This window comes from Sapajus apella, unplaced genomic scaffold (assembly GCF_009761245.1).
Source record: "Sapajus apella isolate SASKATOON/1434 unplaced genomic scaffold, GSC_monkey_1.0 scaffold73, whole genome shotgun sequence".
In the NCBI taxonomy this organism is placed as follows: domain Eukaryota; kingdom Metazoa; phylum Chordata; class Mammalia; order Primates; family Cebidae; genus Sapajus; species Sapajus apella.
In genome coordinates this window covers 1,430,280-1,449,948 of record NW_022437013.1, presented here as the reverse complement: position 1 = coordinate 1,449,948, position 19,669 = coordinate 1,430,280, and the positions used below count along the sequence as shown (strand labels likewise).

General features: G+C 35.0%; 1 pseudogene; it reads right to left on the bottom strand.

Moving 5' to 3' along the window:
* LOC116531928 overlaps positions 1-19,669 on the bottom strand; it is a 74,276-nt pseudogene that overhangs the window by 39,852 nt on the left and 14,755 nt on the right.

Here is a 19,669-nt window from a genome sequence, read left to right as displayed (position 1 = left end):
AGCCCCTCTTCTTCCAAATGTCCTTTCTAGGAATTTGGTAGGAGAGATTTTAATACAAGGATTTAGAGGTTCGCAACCCTTTGTCAGAGCTACAGAAATACAGTTCAGGGAAGCTTCTGCTGGAGTTTATAAAAACAAGAAGTGGCAGGATTATAAGAAAGTCCATATGACCATCTCAGTTGCCGGAAGTACTGAAAAAAGTGATTCATAGGAATTTACCCAGAACCTAAAATAAACATGAATCTCAAAGAAAGCCACCATCACTAATCTCAGCTGCTCACAGCTTTAAAAGAGTGATTTTTCAGAAAGTTACCTCAAGCCACTGCAAAACTTTTATCTAAATTATCTGTTCATGCAGCTGTTCACAATTGTCATCCATTGTTCAGAGTTGCTAACTGGCTCTTCTGTTTTGTCTTCATGATCTCACACAAGTGCCTTTTTTTGTTGTTTTGAAAGACTTTAATTTGGAATTACACAAGGAAAGGGTTTCTGGGAAATGTAGTTTTAGATTTCTTCTATTCAATGAGGAGGAAACTGTAGGAGAGGATGGCAGTAATAACAAGCAGACAGAACAATAAAAACAAAACTACAAAATTGTATTAAAATCCCTCTTTGTTGGAGCACCACAGTGGTTTTATTTTTCACTGAGCTGCCCCGATGGATATACTTATGATGGGGAGATAATAATAATAACATTATTAAATTAGCATCATAAACAATATAATAAACTGATAACAATATAATAAACTGATAAGTGCTTTGCATATATTGACATTTAATCCTCATAACAACTCTATAAAAGTGAGTGGAAATATTACACTAAATTTTTATGCTGGAGACCCAAGGCAGAAAAGGTTAAGCAAATTGCTCAAGGTTTTGTAGCTAGAAACTAGTAGAGTCAGGATTTATATACAGGTAGTCTGACTCCAGAATCCTTGCTGTTAAACACTGTACTTTTGTATCTATTGTATCTTCCTTTCCTTCCTTCACCTTGTCTTTTATCTATCATTTAATTACAGCTAATCATGTCATTGTTCTTAGTGTTTGACTTCAAACTAACAATAAGCTAAATAATAGTATGCCTCTATTACTTTATATATTAACTTTAATGTTATTTTTGCCCTGAATATTAAAAATAAAGGAAAAAGTACACAAAGATGAATTCCCAGCTCTTCACTTCTCCTACCAAATTTCATTCCCAAAGATTATTACATTTGTAACCCATTCTGGTACCATAACCCCCACAGTTGTTTTAATTTTAGTCCTATGGGGTTAATACTGAAGAGTCATTTTGATAAGTTTTTCCCAGTTATTTCTTCATTGACTAGATTATTGCAACTGTCTTTATTTCCTTGAAGATTTTATGAAGATTTTCTTCTAGAATTGATTGTGGTTGTGGAGTGATATAAAGCCAGTCTAATTATTTTCTCCATACCAGTTACTTGATATTTCTGCCTGAATATCCAAACGGCTCTTCCTCTTTGAGATTCAAGTATTTTACTATGGTATACCTCAGCGTTCACCATTCAGGGTCAATTTTTGAGGAGATGTAGTGAATACTTTCAATATGTGGATTCTAGTTTTATCTTTATTTCTGGAAAAGCTTTTTGTTTATACCATAACTTGGTCCTTCTCTTTTATTACTTAAAAAAAATCTCGTTGAGAAATTTCAATTGGGTGTACATTGAAATTTTTCTTTCTTCTATGTTATTTTCTCTTTGATTCTGATAGCACCTATTTTTTCAGTTAAATTCTGCTTATTAGGCCAGCCATAGTGGCTCATGTCTGTTATTCCAGCATTTTGGGTGGCCAAGGCAGGAGATCGCTTGAGCCCAGTAGTTTAAGACCAGCCTGGACAACATAGAGAGACCCCATCTCTACAAAAAAATATAAGAAAAATTAGCTAGGTGTGGTGGTGCGTACCTGCAGTCCCAGTTACTTGGTAGGCTGAGGTGGGAGAATCACTTGAGCCCAGGAGTTCACGGCTGCAGTGAGTTATAATTGTTCCACTACACTCCAGCCTGGGCAACAGACAGAGAACCTGTCTCAGACTTAAAACAAAAACAAAAACACCTGCGTACTTTTTCTTACTCTATTTGTAACTCACTAAGTTTATGCTAGTATCTATTTTTCCTTGTGCTAGTTCTAATTTTGCCTTCATTTCTGTGTTGTGTTTTCTTTCCTTTGATTTTTTTTCTGAAGTGTTCAAGATTGTCATATCTTCATCTATTGTCTCTTAATATATTATGATAGCTCTTGCATCTCTATGCTCTTCTAGAGAGGATATTGCTTTGATGATTAAAAAAATTATGGTGAAATGTTTTGCCATAGGTTTCATCTCTAATGTTGCAACATTGTTCTTGTAAATTTAAAACAAAATACCACGTGCTTTTTTCTGTCACTATTTCCCATATTTCTGGAAGTATAACTGTATAGATTCTGTTTCTGTAGGTTTTTTGGTGTCGTTGTTGTTGTTGTTATTTTTGAATCGGCTGTTTTTTTTTTTTTTTTTTCAGCAAGCTATTTGTAAGAAGTTCTTGTCTTAGAGAGGACTGGACTCTATTTTTAGGTACAGGTAGATTTGTTTGTGCCTGAGGATTTTTGTGAGTTGTTCTTTTAATTTTTATTTTTTCCTAGCCAAAGGAAATAGTCACCTGTAGATGGTTTTCACAATACCAATCACAATGCCACAAATACAGGTTGCTTCCTGGAAATACGAATCGTCTGTGGGATTCCACATTCACTATTACCCCTCTTGTTTCTAAGAAGAAAATCAGATCTGGAGAAACTCAAACTGTCATTGCATGAACACTTTTTCCACTGTTGAAATTTGAGAAGCTGTCATTTTACATATCAATATGCCCACCTTACATTATGAAATTGAAATTTTCTGGCTCTTTGTAAAATTTGCTGTCATGTTTCTCCTTTCAGTTTCTTTCTGCATCCATGCTCGATTTTAAAAGAAAACATAGTGATATTTTCCTAGATGTCTTAAAGTTTTTTATTTATAATTTAATTTTACTGTTATTGGGTAAATTGTTCTATAGTGTTTTGATCATTTTATATTTATTGGGACTTGTGTAATGATGCTGCAAATAGTCTATGTTGGTGAACATACCATATTCATTTTAAGGAAGGTGTATTTGGCAGTTAATTAGTATTCAAACAATATCATTTAGGTCAGATAGTTAGCATAGCTATTTGGATTCTCTATGCCTTTACTGAATTTTTATTTAAATTGTTCTGTCAATTTGTAAAACTGTGTTTAAAAAAACTCTTACTATGGCTGTGGAAATGTCTATTTCTCCCTTTAGTTCTGTCAATAATACATTGAAAATCTCTTGTTAGCATATACACACTAAAATTTGTTTTGATTTTCTGGATAATTGAATCCTTTTTATTTTGAAATGTCCCCCTGTGTCTCTAGTAATAATTTTGGTATTTACGCATATTTTATCTGACATTAATATAATTACTCAGCCTTCTTATGCTTAGTGTTTGTACGGTATATCTTTTTCTATCTATTTACTCCCAGCCTGTGTTTTATACTTAAAACACAATATTTATGGACAAGGCACAGTTAATTATTGTTGTTTTATTTATTCTGATAACATTTGACTCTTAATTGAAGTATTTAAGTCATTTACAGATAGCATCATTATATATATGGTTTGATTAAGGCCTAATATTTTATTATTTGTTTTAGGTTGGTTTCTTGTGGTTTTTATTCATATGCTCCCCTTTCCTGCTATTTTTCGAATTGGTTAATAATTTTTAGATTAACCATTTATCTGTCATTTTCTTTTGTCAATTGACTTTTAAGTGACACTTCTTTGCATTGGATGATTTTTTAATAATCTGTGTGAAAGTTCACTGATTCTTTCCTTTGTCATCTCAATTGTAATAGTAAGCCCGTTCAGTAAAATTTTTATTTTAGATTGCATTTTTTAGTTTTAAAAGTTACATTTGTGGGGTCAGTTGGGGGGAAATAGGGGAGGGAGGGTGGGGGGTGGGAAGCTGGGGAGAGATAGCAAGGGGAGAAATGCCAGATGTAGGTGATGGGGAGGAAGGCAGCAAATCACACTGCCATGTGTGTTCCTATGCAACAATTTTGCATGTTCTTCACATGTACCCCAAAACCTAAAATGCAATAAAATAAATAAATGGAAAAAAAAAGTTACATTTGTTTCATTTATAGTTAGTATATCTCTTCTGTAATTTTCCACTTTTCATTCATCTACAATGTATTTTTTTAAACAGCACTAAGCATAGTTATATACAAATGGTTTAAAGTCCTAGACTGATAATTCTAACACCTAGGTTATCTCAGAATTGGCATATGCTGGTTGCATTTTCTTTGAGATGGGGTTGCATTGTCCTAGCTTTTATTTTGAATATTATGTTTTGAAGATTCTGGATTTTGTTATATTATTCCTACTACTGTTGATATTTTTGTTTTAGCAGGCTAAATGTGGTTAGATTCAGGCTGAAAACTGTCATACTTGTTATAAGCATTAGCCCAGAACTAAGTTCAGTTTCTTAGGCCTTAGCTACAAGCTGATTTCAGCTTTCCCCCTGCATGTAGAGTTCAGATGTAAACTGGAGACTCAGGCTGAATATTGGGGTTTCTTTTCTTTCCTAGATTACTCCCTCATTCTCTTTCAATCTTTATTGCTGTGGGTTCCTTCACCTGAATGTTTTAGCTCCCCAAATATGTCTTTTGTCCCATAGCACCAACCAAAACAATTCTGGCTGCTCTCAGTGTAAAGTTACAAAAAAAATGGGATTCCAGGCCGGGCGCGGTGGCTCACGCCTGTAATCCCAGCACTTTGGGAGGCCGAGGCGGGTGGATCACGAGGTCAAGAGATCGAGACCATCCTGGTCAACATGGTGAAACCCCGTCTCTACCAAAAATACAAAAATTAGCTGGGCATGGTGGCGCATGCCTATAATCCCAGCTACTGAGGAGGCTGAGGCAGGAGAATTGCCTGGACCCAGGAGGCGGAGGTTGCGGTGAGCCGAGATCGCGCCATTGCACTCCAGCCTGCGGAACAAGAGTGAAACTCTGTCTCAAAAAAAAAAAAAAAAAAAAAAAAAAATGGGATTCCATGGGATTACTTGCTACCAGTTTCTATTCCCCAGGAATATCTACCTACATTTGTTCAGTCTGAAAAACACTCAGGTAGTTTTTTAAATATACTTTTTATAGAATGCATAGCTATTACATGCTGGGGGATCAGGTAATTAAGCTCCCATTCCTTCTTAAGAGAAACAGAATTTCTCTCAAAGCATAATGAATCATAAAGACCAAAAGGAAAGAAGTAAACATTTACACTAGACAAATATAATCAACCAAGAATAGTACAATTAAAGTAATAACAACAGAATAAATATTAAATAAACATTATTATGCATAAAGTCACCCACTATCAAAGGATAAAAATTATTTAGAATATTGATGTGCTTACCAGAGCTTCAAAATTACTTAAAACAAAAATGGATAGGACTATAACGAGGAACTGAGAAAATCACACTTATATTAATAAACTTCTTTCTGTAATTGATAAACACATTACTATGAAGATATAGAAAGTTTAAACTATGCTATTAATAAGGGTGAGTTCTTGAGATGTTATATATATTGATTTCAGTTATTTACTTTCTGGAATAAAATCTGTGTATGATGAATGATAGCTTATACAATTTTATTTTCTCTACCTATTCTTCATCTTCCATAGTATATATTGTTTTTAAACTTTTAGAACTAATTAAATTTCTATGGGGAAAAAAGCACCAAACATTAAAAGGACATTAAAGTTAAATATGTTCAAAAAGATTTTTTAATATCTAGAATTATGTGTGATGCGGATTTAAGGAACAAACAAAAAACACACCCTTTCCCCATTTTGATCAATAATATGAAAGCCTCAAGAACTAAGAGTACATTTGTAACATAGACAGCTGAGCTTCATGCAGACATTAATGAAAATAGTGTTTGGCATTTAACTCCTGAAAATAAAGCTGCTGAATAGAACTACTTCAGTGATCAATATTGTCTAATTCAGAACTAGAAGCCTTTGTAGTTGTAAAGACAAGGAAAAAATAAATCAATTGAGAAAATATTCCAGCTGTGTTAGGTTTCTCAACTTAAAAAAAATGCTATTTATTCTCTTAGTGCATATTCTCCACTAGTACCTATAATGTAGTGAAATAAATACATTTTAAGAACAACAGTATGCCCATGCTACAGTAGAGATATCTGATCCATTAGGGGTTTCTGTCAAAACAGGATATGCCTTTGTGCAAATACTTCTCAAAAGTGATGTCAAATCACATTGATGCGTAATGTGTTACTGTCCATGTAATTAGTACAGTAAAGGTTTATTTCTCTATTTATAACATAATGAGTTTTACATAATCTCTACAATGGTGGCATTCTCGTTCATAAGTATTCTGATACGTTTTGAATGGGAAGAAAAATAAAAGTTATATATTGTGGTTTGAGAATTCACCATAACCAACTACATTCTATAGCTTAACATGAACTTCGTATATATTTTTAAAAGACTGCTGGTTTTTATCAGTTGTTAACCACTGTGTAAAACTATAGTTTTCCCTCCTACTTAAAAAGTCAGAGGTTTTTAACTCGTGTACTGTGAATAGTTGCTATTATGAATTATAGAGGTCATTAATTTCCCCACAAAATTTGGGGAGTATCGTACATATTTTGGAATACAGATTGGAATAAGTCTACTTTCAGGTGATTTTTCAGTGCTTCGTAAGAAATGTGTCTTTTATTTATGGCTGATTTTGAATCATTTGTTTTCCTTTACTCTACTATAATTTCACTATGATGCACCTAAGTATGTATTTTTTCCCGCTGGGGCTCTGTGTCCTTCTTGAATTTGAGGTCACATGCATTCCATCATTATGGAAAATTTTTCTCATCTCTTTGAAATTGGCTCACATCAATCATTCTATTTTCTTCTTCAAGATTTCCTACAAAAGGTATGGTATATTAGACTTTCTCCCTGTGTTCTTGACTCCTAAACCTTGCTTTCATATAGTTGATACATTTATTAGGCTGTGTTGTATTCTATACTCAATTCTATCTTTACTCTTGGCTAATCTGCTATTTAACCCATCAATTGAGGTTTTCTATATCAAAGACTTTATTTTCATTTATAAATGTTTACTCGTTTTGTTCAAATTGGCCTGTTTTTAATTAAGAATCTAATTTTTTCTTACACTTTAAATTCTTTCTTTTATGTAGTTTACTGTTTAAAATACTTATTTTGTACGGTCATTCTCAGATTGTTCTTTTGTTGTCTCAAATTCTGAGCAGACATAAAAAAGAAGAGAAACATTATCAAGCATTTGTGGTGATTGGGTTATTTCATTTCATGCTGTGTGATTTGAAAAAATTAACTCATCTTAAATGTGGTTCCATGAGAACCCCTTGTCACTTTGGTCATGGGAATATCCTTCCAAAGTGGTGTTGCATTTCACTTATATCATGTACTCTAGACTATCACTAGCTCAGAATCAAATTTAAGTCAATTTCTTGCATGACTGGGCCATATAAGAACTACTGGTGTTTTTGTTATAACTCCAAGTAAGGAATGGATCAACGTCCTGAATTCAAATGGAAAGCTTTCCTTTAATGTGGAGCAATAAGGTCCCTTGTTATTTCTTGTGGCGAGTGGATGGATTTTAAGTTTCCCATTTTGCCTAAAGTATAAACTTTGAGGGTCCCATCTTTATGTAGGAATCTCATTTCCAGTTCCCATTTGCATAGTCCCAAGGCCTTGAATTATTCCTTTACATGTTTTTTTTATGATCAAGTAGCTTCATCACCCAATAACCTCCAAATCTTTCCCTGCCCAATTTTTTTTGGGAGAGACAATGAGTAAACACATTGCTTACTTCTCTGACTTTCCATTCTCGTCCTCCTCTTCCTTCTCCACTCCCTTTTCTTGTTCCTTTTCTTCATATTCTTTGCATATAACATGTTAGTTTTTCTTCTCGTAAAGTCTTATATGTTTTTAAAATAATATATTTTATAAATTCTATTTTATTTTCTAATTGACAAATAATAATTGTACATATTCATTAGATCCATAGCGATGTTTTAATACATATAATGTATAGTGACAAATCAAGGTAATTAGTATATACATTATCTCAAATATTTATTATTTCCTTGTGTTTGGAACAATTCAATATCTTCATTCTAGCAATTGAAACTTATAAGATATTGATTGTTGTTCGCTGTAGTCATCCTATAGTGGTATAGGACACTATAACTTATTTGTCCTATCTAGCTGTAATTTTGTATCCTTTAGCAAAGTCTACTATAAGCTTTTTAAACAATAGTTTTTCTAGCACTTAAAAAATGTTTGTGGAGTACAGTTTCCAGATGAATTTAGATGACCACATTGACAATATCAGAAATCCCTGTTGAAATTATCCGGTTTTCACAGTGTAGATTGGTATTTACTTTATCACTCTTATATAATGTTTAAACTGGAAAGAAATTAGTTTATAATATATTCCAGAAATTCCAAACTGTAAGCTTCTAGGAGTCAGAAAAGAGACAAAAATGTGTGAAATGTCTGGATGCAAGACAGTAAGACGTGGTGGGACCTTGTTGTACACCTGAAAAGGGTTTGACCCACCTAAGGGCATTTGAAAACATCTAACACTAATCTGGACAAACAGAATGCTGTTTATAGTCTCTGATTATATATTAACTCCCTTATTCTATATATAATGAAATTGAGAACAGAATATATTTTGCTTAATTAGCACAGGTGATCACTTGAGTCCCCTTCCCAACTGTCATGACTACCATAAACTTATGAAACAACCAGCAAATCTTGCAAACTTTATAGTGAAATATTAGATTGTTTGGTACAGACTACATAGTATAGGAATTCAGGAAAGTGACAGAGAAAGTATTAAACTTTTCAGTATTATCATCCTCAGCTCTCAAATACTGGACCTTAAAATCCTCTTTTAGCTGCAAAATGGTATCTTATTTTCTTATAAAATGATCACTAATTAGCTTAGCTTGATTGTAGATAATGCTTAGCAAAGATGTGGCTGTGAATAAATATTCCTTTACCCAAAATGGGTAAGATCTAGAGGTATCATTTCTTTTGTCAAATAAAGCCCAACCAAGAATCTCAATGTGAAGCAAAGCACATTCTTTTTTTTTTTTTTTTTTTGGGGGCGGGGTTTCGCTCTTGTTACCCAGGCTGGAGTGCAATGGCGCGATCTCGGCTCACCGCAACCTCCGCCTCCTGGGTTCAGGCAATTCTCCTGCCTCAGCCTCCTGAGTAGCTGGGATTACAGGCACGCGCCACCATGCCCAGCTGAATTTTTGTATTTTTAGTAGAGACGGGGTTTCACCATGTTGACCAGGATGGTCTCGATCTCTTGACCTCGTAACCCACCCTCCCCGGCCTCCCTAAGTGCTGGGATTACAGGCGTGAGCCACTGCGCCCGGCCGCAAAGCACATTCTTAATCATGACTGCTGAGATAGAGACTGTGGACTTCAACACAAAGATGGAGAAAGATGTATCAAGAGGGGACAGAGCATTACTCAGATGTTATTAGCTGCTTTTCCTGCATAATGTTGCCACCCTTGATCAAGCATCTCCTTAGAAGAACATCAAAGAGTCCAGAGAAACTTCTGAAGGATACTTTTTCTCCAGTGAATGCAAACATTGTACAAGAGGATTTTCCAAGAAAAGAGTAATTCATTCTTATCTATGACACTGCACAGTTACAAATAAAATTATCTATCTTATTTATTCCTCAGAAAAACTTTCTGAAGTTATAGTAATTATGGATCTATTATTTATATGAAGGTACTGAAGGCCATGCAAAGTATATATTTTTTAATGAATTCACATGATCAGTAAGTAGCAGAACCAATACTCTAATTCAGATGTTATGATTACAAATCATGCTTTTTTATATTCCTGCATGCTACCATCACACATATCAATTTACCAGATAGGCAAGATCAAAATTGAACCTTACTGTGTTATTTTTGTTAAAATGAATGTTTCCTATCTCATACGTGCTAACATTAATTTGACAAATGTGTTCCCTTGGCTCATAAATAATTTTGGTTTTTATTGTACATACCACATTGTTCAACCTTGATTCAGGTGGCCCAGTTTTTATTTTTGTTTTTAACTTTTTGGAGAGAAAAATCTGGAATTTCTAGCGGAACTTTTTGTTCGAGAACAATTAATCATAATATATTTTAATGAGAAAAAATAGCAAGTCATGTGGAAAATGGAGAAATAGTCTAGGCTTAATGTAAGGAAATGAGAAAACTATATTTGTAAATAAAATTGTCTTTGATAAACATCATCTTAAGAGGCAGTGAGAGATTGTATACTGGGAAGAAATGAGAACTTAGACTAAAAGCTTCACACATTACAATCTTAAAACTGGATCAAATTTACCTCCACCAAACAACTTCTCTAATTGATATGAATGCTGATCACATTTTTACTTTGTGATCTCTCAGGCCATAGGCCACATGTATTAAGTAGCACTTGTTGATCGGCTTTGAATCAAATATTTACTGAGCCTGGTTCGACATTTGAAGCTTCAGGGAGCTACAGGGGGGAATAAAGGACAAGGGAAATTCACAAATTACTAGATGGTAGACTATTTATTTTGCATTTTCAAAAAAGCATCAAGAAAGAGTGTGGGTCTAAGATGAGGAAAGTGTCATTTGCAGGGGACATGAAATTAGTTTGCTCTCAAAATCAATCAATATTTCTAATTAGTTCTGATGTGTGTATACAATTTTGATTCCATTTTCACTCACGTACAAAGGAGTTTTAGATGACTGATTTGCAAATATGCCTTTAAGTATTTATATTTACTTTCCTTCATAGATCATAATATTCTAAAGTTGTGAACCCTGTTCTTTTGTATCTACACGAACACATACGTGTATACACACATAATCTCCTGCTGTGTACTATATTTTGCTTACACTGACTATAGAAAGTAGATGTTTGAATAACCTATGGCACAGTAGGAAGTCATCACAAGAACATGAAGAGAGGTGTGATGGGATAAAAAGAAACTAATTTTAGTGTTGGTCATTTCATTATGCTGTGGTACCAGGCACAAGGGTAAAGAGGGTCAGAAAGAAAGTTATAACCAAGTAATTTGGTAACCAGAACATGAACAGAGTCTACAAGCCTAGTGACAGGGAGAAGGGCTTAGGAAATGATAAAGCAGTGGCAATAGACTAAGTTATGCTTTGAATATGTAGTAAGCAGTAGAAAATGATCCTGATGTGGCATGCTTGATTTCAGAGGATATGATATTGCCTTTCTCAGAGAAAAAGACATAAGACACAGAAAAGATCAGTTTCATTTTCACTCTTTGCCTTTGATTAGAAGAATTGTAGTAATTAGATAGATTTGAAACTGGGAAGAAAATCAATGAAACTAGTTATGATGACATACATGCATGCATACATTTATTTATTTATTTATTTATTTATTATTTTGAGGCAGAGTCTTACTCTCGCCTAGGCTAGAGAGCAGTGGAGTGGATTCTGGGCTCACTGCAACCTCCGCCTCCCCAGCTCAAAAGAGCCTCCCACCTTGGCTTCCTAAGTAGCTGGGACTACAGGCACATGCCACCACATCCAGCTAATTTTTATATTTTTCTAGAGACGGAGTTTTACCATCTTGCCCAGGCTGGTTTTGAACACTTGGGCTCAAGCAGTTCGCTTGCGTCCACCTCCTAAAGTTCTGGGATTACAGGCGTGAGCCACTGCACCCGATAGCACTAAATATTTTTAAAGTGGAGGTGTTTCACTTCATTCATACACTCATTAAATACAAGTTTCTTCAATACTCGTTTATCAGGCACTATTCTAAACACGGAGAGTGCCAAGCTGAATAATATATGTTCTGTATCTCAAGGGGTTCTAAAAGATTTTGTTCAGTAAACAAATGCTTTGTTTTTCTACTACTGATTTATGTGTTTAGATACAACCAGAGAAATAGAAAGGAAACAATATTAGAGTTGCCTGTGTAGTAAAATAAGTCACGGTAAGTAGTTTAATAAGACACAGAAAAGTCCCATTTAACAGGAGGATCCCACTCTTATTTGGGTTTTGATAGGTTAGGGGCAAACACATTTACATGGGCAAAGTGGGATATAATAGTCCAGATCACAGGGAATGGGCTAGTTGGTTTCTTGATCTGAGCACAGTAAAGGGATTCCACTTTATAACCAAGGCTTTGCATTATAGCCACTGATGTTGAAAACAAGGAAACATCACAAGTGAATACTAGGACTCCAAGCTCAGGCTGAGGCTGCAAGTACTGATGGTAAATATTTCCTTAAGTATAAGTCAAAGTAGTAGCTCCAGTTTTTAGACTTCAGATAGTCTTTGTGTGGTTTTGCAGTAATAATCTATTTCTCATACTCTAAGAAGAAGCAATGTAATGTGAATCTCCTTCACAATTTATTTTTAAGATGACATTCACTATTAAACTATCAGTTCAAATTCTTGTTTGTGGCAAAACTAGGAGACTTACTATTTTCTTCAGCAGTTTTCTTTGCTGGAATTTAATGTGCTAATATAATTCCTGAATGGCTCAATGATATCATGTAAGTCTCTGCTAAGTGAAGAATGTGAAATGTGGAATGAAAACTTTTTACAAGCAAAATTATTTGAAAGATAAATTCATCTTAAATGTGAAAATGTGTTCTAGCTAAGTAGAAAGGAAATTATTTTTTCATCAGGCTTATATCCTATTACCACTTTTGAAAATGAAGCATTACAACATTACTAATTTGCTGTTTTAGTGGTAGTGAACATTTGTGGACATGTTTTTGGGGGCATTCACTTACATTTCTCTTAGATATATATGTAAGAATGGATGTGCTAGGTCATATGGTAACTTTATATTTACCTTTTTTGCTTTTTATTGAGGTGAAATTCAATTAAATAAAACCCATCATTTCAATAATTTTAAAGTATGCAATTCATTGGCTTCTAGTGCATTCACAATATGGGGCAACCAATAACTATATCTAATTCCTGGACATTTTTATCACTGTAAAACAAAATCCTGTACCCATTAAACAATCAGTCTCCATTTCTCTCTGCCCCTATTCCCTGGAAACAACAATCTGATTTCCATCTCTAGGGAATGGCCTATTCTGGACATTTATATAAATGGAATCATACAATATATGGCTTTTAGTGTCTGGCTTATTCTATTTAGCAAGTTGTTTTCTAGGTCCCTTTATGTTGTAGCATGAATCAGTACTTTACTCCTCTCATGATAAAATAATAAATTCCATTGTATGGGTATATCACATTAATGGATTAATATTTATGAAGCCATTGATAGACATTTGTATTGATTCTTCTTTTTGGTTATATGTGAATAATGCTGCTATAAACATTTATGTACAAATTATTCAAATACTAGTTTTAAATTCTTTCAGGCATATACCTGGGAATTGGATTGCTAACTTAAATGGTAATTCTATGTTTAAAATTTTGGGTAATTGCTGCACTGTTTCCTGCAGAGGCTGCATGACTTCAAATTCCATGCAGCACTGTATGAGTGTTCCAGTTTCTCCAAATCCTCGCCACCACTTGTTATTTTCTCTGTTTCATAGTAGCCATTCTAATGAGTGTCACATTGTGTTTTTAATTTGCATTTCCCTAACAATTGGTGATATTGGACTTTTTTTTTTTTTTTTTTTTTTTTGACACGGTTTCACTCTGTCACACAGGCTAGAATGCAGTGACATGATCACAGCTTACTGCAGTTTTGACTGCACAGGCTCAAACTATCCTCCCAGTTCAGCCTGCTTTGTAGCTGGGACTTCAGGCACATGCTACCACACCTGACTAATTCATTTTGTGTTTTTTGTGGAGATGGAGTTTTGCCATGTTGCCCAGGCTGGTCTTGAACTCCTGGGCTCAAGAGACTTTCCTGTTTGCTTTGGCCTCTCAAATTGTTGAGATTACAGGCGTGAGACAGCATGCCCAGCTGAGCTTTTTTTAATGTACTAATTGATTATCTGTATTTCTTCTTTGGAGAAATGTCTATTGAAGTCTTTTGATTTTTTTTTTTAAATTAGATTGTTTATTTACTGTCATTGTTTAGTTGTAGGTGTTCTTTATATATTTTGGACACTAAACACTTGTCAGACATGTGATTTGTAAATATTTTCTCCCTGTCTGTGGGTTACCTTTTTCACTCTGTTGATTGTGTCTTTTCATGCACAGAAATTTTGAATTTTGTATAACCCAATTTATCTGTTTATTCTCTTGTTGCCTGTCTTTTTGGTGTCATATCCAAAGATATCCATACTCTTTTTTAATATAAGAATTTATTACCTTAAATGTATCTCTCAGTACTATTTTTGCTGTATTCCGTCAGTTTTAGTATGTTTTCATTTTAAATCATCTCAAAGTATTTTCTAATTTCCTTCATGGTTTCTTCAATGACCCATTAGTTAAGAGTACAGTCCTTAAATTGCATGTATTTGTGAATTTTCCAAACTTTCTATTGCTATCGTTTTCTAGTTTTATTCCATTTTGGTCAAAGAAGATATGTCATATGATTTCAAGCTTTTAAAATTTAATGAAAATTGCCGGGCGCGGTGGCTCAAGCCTGTAATCCCAGCACTTTGGGAGGCCGAGGCGGGTGGATCACGAGGTCAATAGATCGAGACCATCCTGGTCAACACGGTGAGACCCCGTCTCTACTAAAACTACAAAAAATTAGCTGGGCATGGTGGCGTGTGCCTGTAATCCCAGCTACTCAGGAGGCTGAGGCAGGAGAATTGCCTGAACCCAGGAGGCGGAGGTTGCGGTGAGCCGAGATCGCGCCATTGCACTCCGGCCTGGGTAACAAGAGCGAAACTCCGTCTCAAAAAAAAAAAAAAAAAAAAAAAAAATTTAATGAAAATTATTCTGTGTCCTAACATCTCTGGGAGATTGTTTCATGTGCATTTGAAAAGAACATGTATTTTGTTGTTGTTGGGTAGAATGTCATATATAGATATAACATTCACATCTCCTTCTAGATCCCCAATAAAATGTAAGATCTTTTCAAAGTCCCTATGGACATCTCGTTCCCAAGGTTTTTGGCTACCTTTTTTGGCCCCACCTGATATGCACCTTAAGTATCTGAATTAAAGCATTTTTCTCTAAATGTTTTTAACAAACATCCCAGGAAAAAGGCTCTTTTGCTGGGCCAGCTCCAAGTGCGGTAAAATAAAGACAGCCTAGCAAACGGTGTCTTCCAGTGAATCAAGACAAGTAAACAATGAGAATTTTTCTGGGACTGAGGCTTTGAAAAGGGCTCCAACTTTGTTCTGTCTCCTCTTAATGGCTGCCAGACTTCTGGTTTTCACCATGATTGTGGGTCGTTGTTTTTCAAGGCTCTTTCAGACCTCAATGGAGAAGTGTAGAAACTGAGCCAGTTAAAAAGCCACAAAGCTCACTCTTTGTACTGAGATTCAGCTTACTTTCTAAAATAAGTGCTCCCTGGGTTGCTGCAAGCTTTAAGTTAATTTCCAGCATCCTGAAAATGTTGATTTAGACAATTTTTGCCGTTGTTATTGTTGATTTTCAGATGTCCTCACTCTGCCATTTTTTTTTTTTTTTAAGACGGAGTTTCACTCATGTTACCCAGGCCGGAGTGCAATGGCGCGATCTCGGCTCACCGCAACCTCCGCCTCCTGGGTTCAGGCAATTCTCCTGCCTCAGCCTCCTGAGTAGATGGGATTACAGGCACGCACCACCATGCCCAGCTAATTTTTTGTATTTTTAGTAGAGACAGGGTTTCACCATGTTGACCAGGATGGTCTCGATCTCTTGACCTCGTGATCCACCCGCCTCGGCCTCCCAAATTGCTGGGATTACAGGCTTGAGCCACCGCGCCCGGCCCCACTCTGCCATTTTCATTGATATATTTTAGATTTTAGCACTTACTTGACTGATTACAGTTGACCCTTGAACACGGGTTTGAACTTATATGTGGATTTCCTTCTGCTTCTGCCACCCCTGAGACAGCAAAACCAACTCCTTCTCTTATTCCTTCTCTTCTGCCTACTCAACATAAAGATAATGAGGATGAAGATCTATACGGTGATTCACTTTTACTTAATGAATAGTAAACATATTTTTCTTTCTTATGATTTGCTTAAAAATATTTTTTCTCTAGCCTACTTTACTGTAAGAATCCAATACACAATACATGTAACATACAAAATCTGTGTTAATCAACTGTCTATGTAATCAGTAAGACTTTCAATCAACAATGAGAGTTCTTTTCCTGGGTAGCTTTCTTTTCGCAGAACTCTGCCCAAAATGTTCCAGCCCACTCAGCTTCCCTGATTTCCATCTCAATTCTGGGAAACAACCCTGTTCTGGATGAGCTGCTGCTACTACTCTCTGTTGTGAAGTGTGCCTACACACAGAAAGCCAGTAGTAATTACAGGGCTCAACTCACTTATTTTCCTTGTGTTGCATGTTGTCTAATGTATATTTCATATATTTGGTCTAATTTTCTAGTTATTTTCAGTGGGAAGATAAATCCCATCTCTGATATTTCACCATATCCAAAAATAAAAAATACATGTTATGCACTTCTCTACTGCCCACAGCACATTTCATTTCTAGTGTTATGGTGAGTGCTGAATAAATGTGTAAATATGGAGATGATTGAAGACATCCAGGACTTATCTTTTAATTTCAATATAATTATGACTCAGCCCTAACCTCAGATATAAATGGATCATTAATTTGGCAAGTGATCATTTTTTAGATTGAATTGCCTGTCTTGGCATTAAAATTTATGTATTGTGAAAATGCAAATTATATTTGAATGATCAAGTAGTATCAAGAAAGGCCATTTTATCCCTGAGATTTTCCTTGGAGAGACGTGGGTGACTCAAAAGTGTGTTCCCACTCACTCTCTTTTATCTCATAACTCTTTACTTCTCATTAAGAAAAATTTCCTTTCCTGCATTTTAGTAAGATAAAATCTTGATTAATCACAACCTAACTAAGCCTGTAATTGATGTATTTTTCTATGGTATTATATCTGTCTTTCTGTTTTATTTGTTCAAAGGAAACTAACAGCAAGAAAAATTTGCTGTATTCATTCAAAAGTAATGAGGGGAAAATGGAGAATTATGACAGTTTCTCTAGAAAACTTACCTTACTACTTTATAAAGTACTACAAATGGTGGAAAAAAGGGAATCATGAATCACATGCATACTCTCAGCTCCCATCCTAACACCATGCAAAGCCCTGCATTGCTTATATCCCCTTCCACATAAACTCTTCTGGCTTCCCTTGAATAAATTGTTTTCTATTCTATATTGTCTTTGAACTTCTTTTGAAGAGATGCTTCTCTTTGACATAATTTATGAGGGAAAAGAGGAGAAGAAAAGACAGACTGACTTTGTGGGGGTCTCATGTTCTCTGAAAAAAATGGAATCTTACAGTTGGATAACCAGAAATTAACAATTTTTTAATCTCAATTTTTTAATCTTTTGATATATTTGTTTATTCAACAAATTCCTATTCAAAACCTATGCTGTGCCTAGCCATGTGCTAAGGTGCTAGAGATTCAGAGATTAGATTCATTTCCAACTCTCTGAAAAGCTGAATATTTCAAACTATGGGGATTTCAGTGACTCCTAAAATCATTCGTTTCATTTCCAGGCTCCCTGGTAACCATATTTCTTTTTTCTTATGTTAAGCCTAGAGTCATTTACCTGCCATTTTGCACAATCCCTCTAGCTTTGTTCTCTGGACAACACTTAATAAGTCTATCTTACATAATAAGCTTTAAAATGCTCAACATTGCATTTAGTACATATCAGGTACTCAATAATGATTTGTCTAATGAGCAGATAAAGCTCGAATTGAGCTCTCATCCTCATGCTCCAATTATCTTTTCTAAACAAGTTCATTACTGATTTCTTGACTAAACAACCCCAGTTGGATTAAACATCACTAATGTGACATATTATTCAATCCTCAACAACCTTTCTAATTACTTTCCTCTGACATTTTAACTTGTTACAATTATCTTAAAGATGAGAGTGAAACCATATACTCCCAGGATCACTTAAAGGTAGAAGAGATGGCCTGAAGCATATATGCTGTTTTTCAGACACTTTATTCTAGTCACCTCTATCTGCTATATTTCAATTTATCAAGTGTTCACACTGAAATAGAACTTACAGCTTAATTTTAACTTATTCTTTATGGCTGAAAAAGTGAAATGCTGAATATTTGCCCAAGGTCACACAATTAATTAACAGTAGAATTCACAAGTGTTTTTCAAATTAGGAGTGTTATTGATTAGATAGGGAATATTTTGGAAAAGTCTGTCAGGACACTTACTGGAGTTAAGTGGGTAAGAGCCAGCAATGCTAAAATTGAACAACATCCAGGAAGGATTGCCCCATGTGAAATGAAAATAGAACCCCCATTGAGAAACACTGCAAGCTCAGATATGATGACTCCTACCTGTAGCATCATTCAAAATGATAATTTTGAGAACTCTGGTAAATTGAATTACAAGCCTCAATTCATGTGACTTGCTTTGGCTAATGGGATGTGAGTAGACCTAATACAAAGCAGGTACTTGAACTATGCTCACAAAATTGGATGTGGCCTCTTTTGCTTATGTCATCACCACCAGAAAACCGCTTGTCTCAGACAAAGATGAGAAACACGTGGAAATGAATATTACTTGTTACCATCGAGTCAGCCTAGATTAGCTGATATGAAAATGTAAAATAAATGTATATTGTTATATACCACTGAGATTTTGTCGTTCTACAATAGCTAATTGATATAAAACTCACAAAAATCTAGTGATTTGAACACTGTTTCCCAATGTGTGTTACATGATAGTAGCCTCCTAAGATGCTCTCAGGTTTGGTACAGATGGAAAACCCTGTGATCAAAGAACTTCAGGAAACAATGATTAGTTTTTCATATAACATATTATTCAGAAGTTCTACTGAAAAAAGTGCTATAAGTTTTTTTTAAAAAAATTTATTTGGAGCAGCCTAAAAAGAAAAGAATTGAAAATTAGCCTGAAATTAGCCTCAAAACATAGAACATTGTTGACAAAAGTAAAATCATTAAGGCACATTAATAGTTAAAAAAAAAAAGGGGGGGGTTAAAAAGTCAAAGAACTTGTTTAGTCCAGCAGATAAGGAGATTGGAAGTTGTCTCTCTATCCTAACAACAAGTAAAAATCTGAACAAACTGAAAAATCAATAACTTTTCTTAGATCTATAAGAGAAGTGAGGCTGTAGGGCAAACTGCTGCCTCCCTGAATTGGAGACAGACAAGTGAATACAGAGGCACAGTTTACTGGAGCAGAAACCCATTAGTAGAAACCTTTGTGGGTACTACTACCAGGGTAGGAAAACCTGAATGGTAATTAACAAATTGCTGGAGGCTCAGTGTGGACAAATTTGAAGGTGGAAAACTCCAGGGGGACTCAGTAGGGATTGGGGGGTCTGCACGTTTTTGCAAGTTTTACTTCCAAGAGCTTGATCATGTTCCAACAGAGAATATTGGAGAAAAATACCTCTGTGCTTCTGGCAAT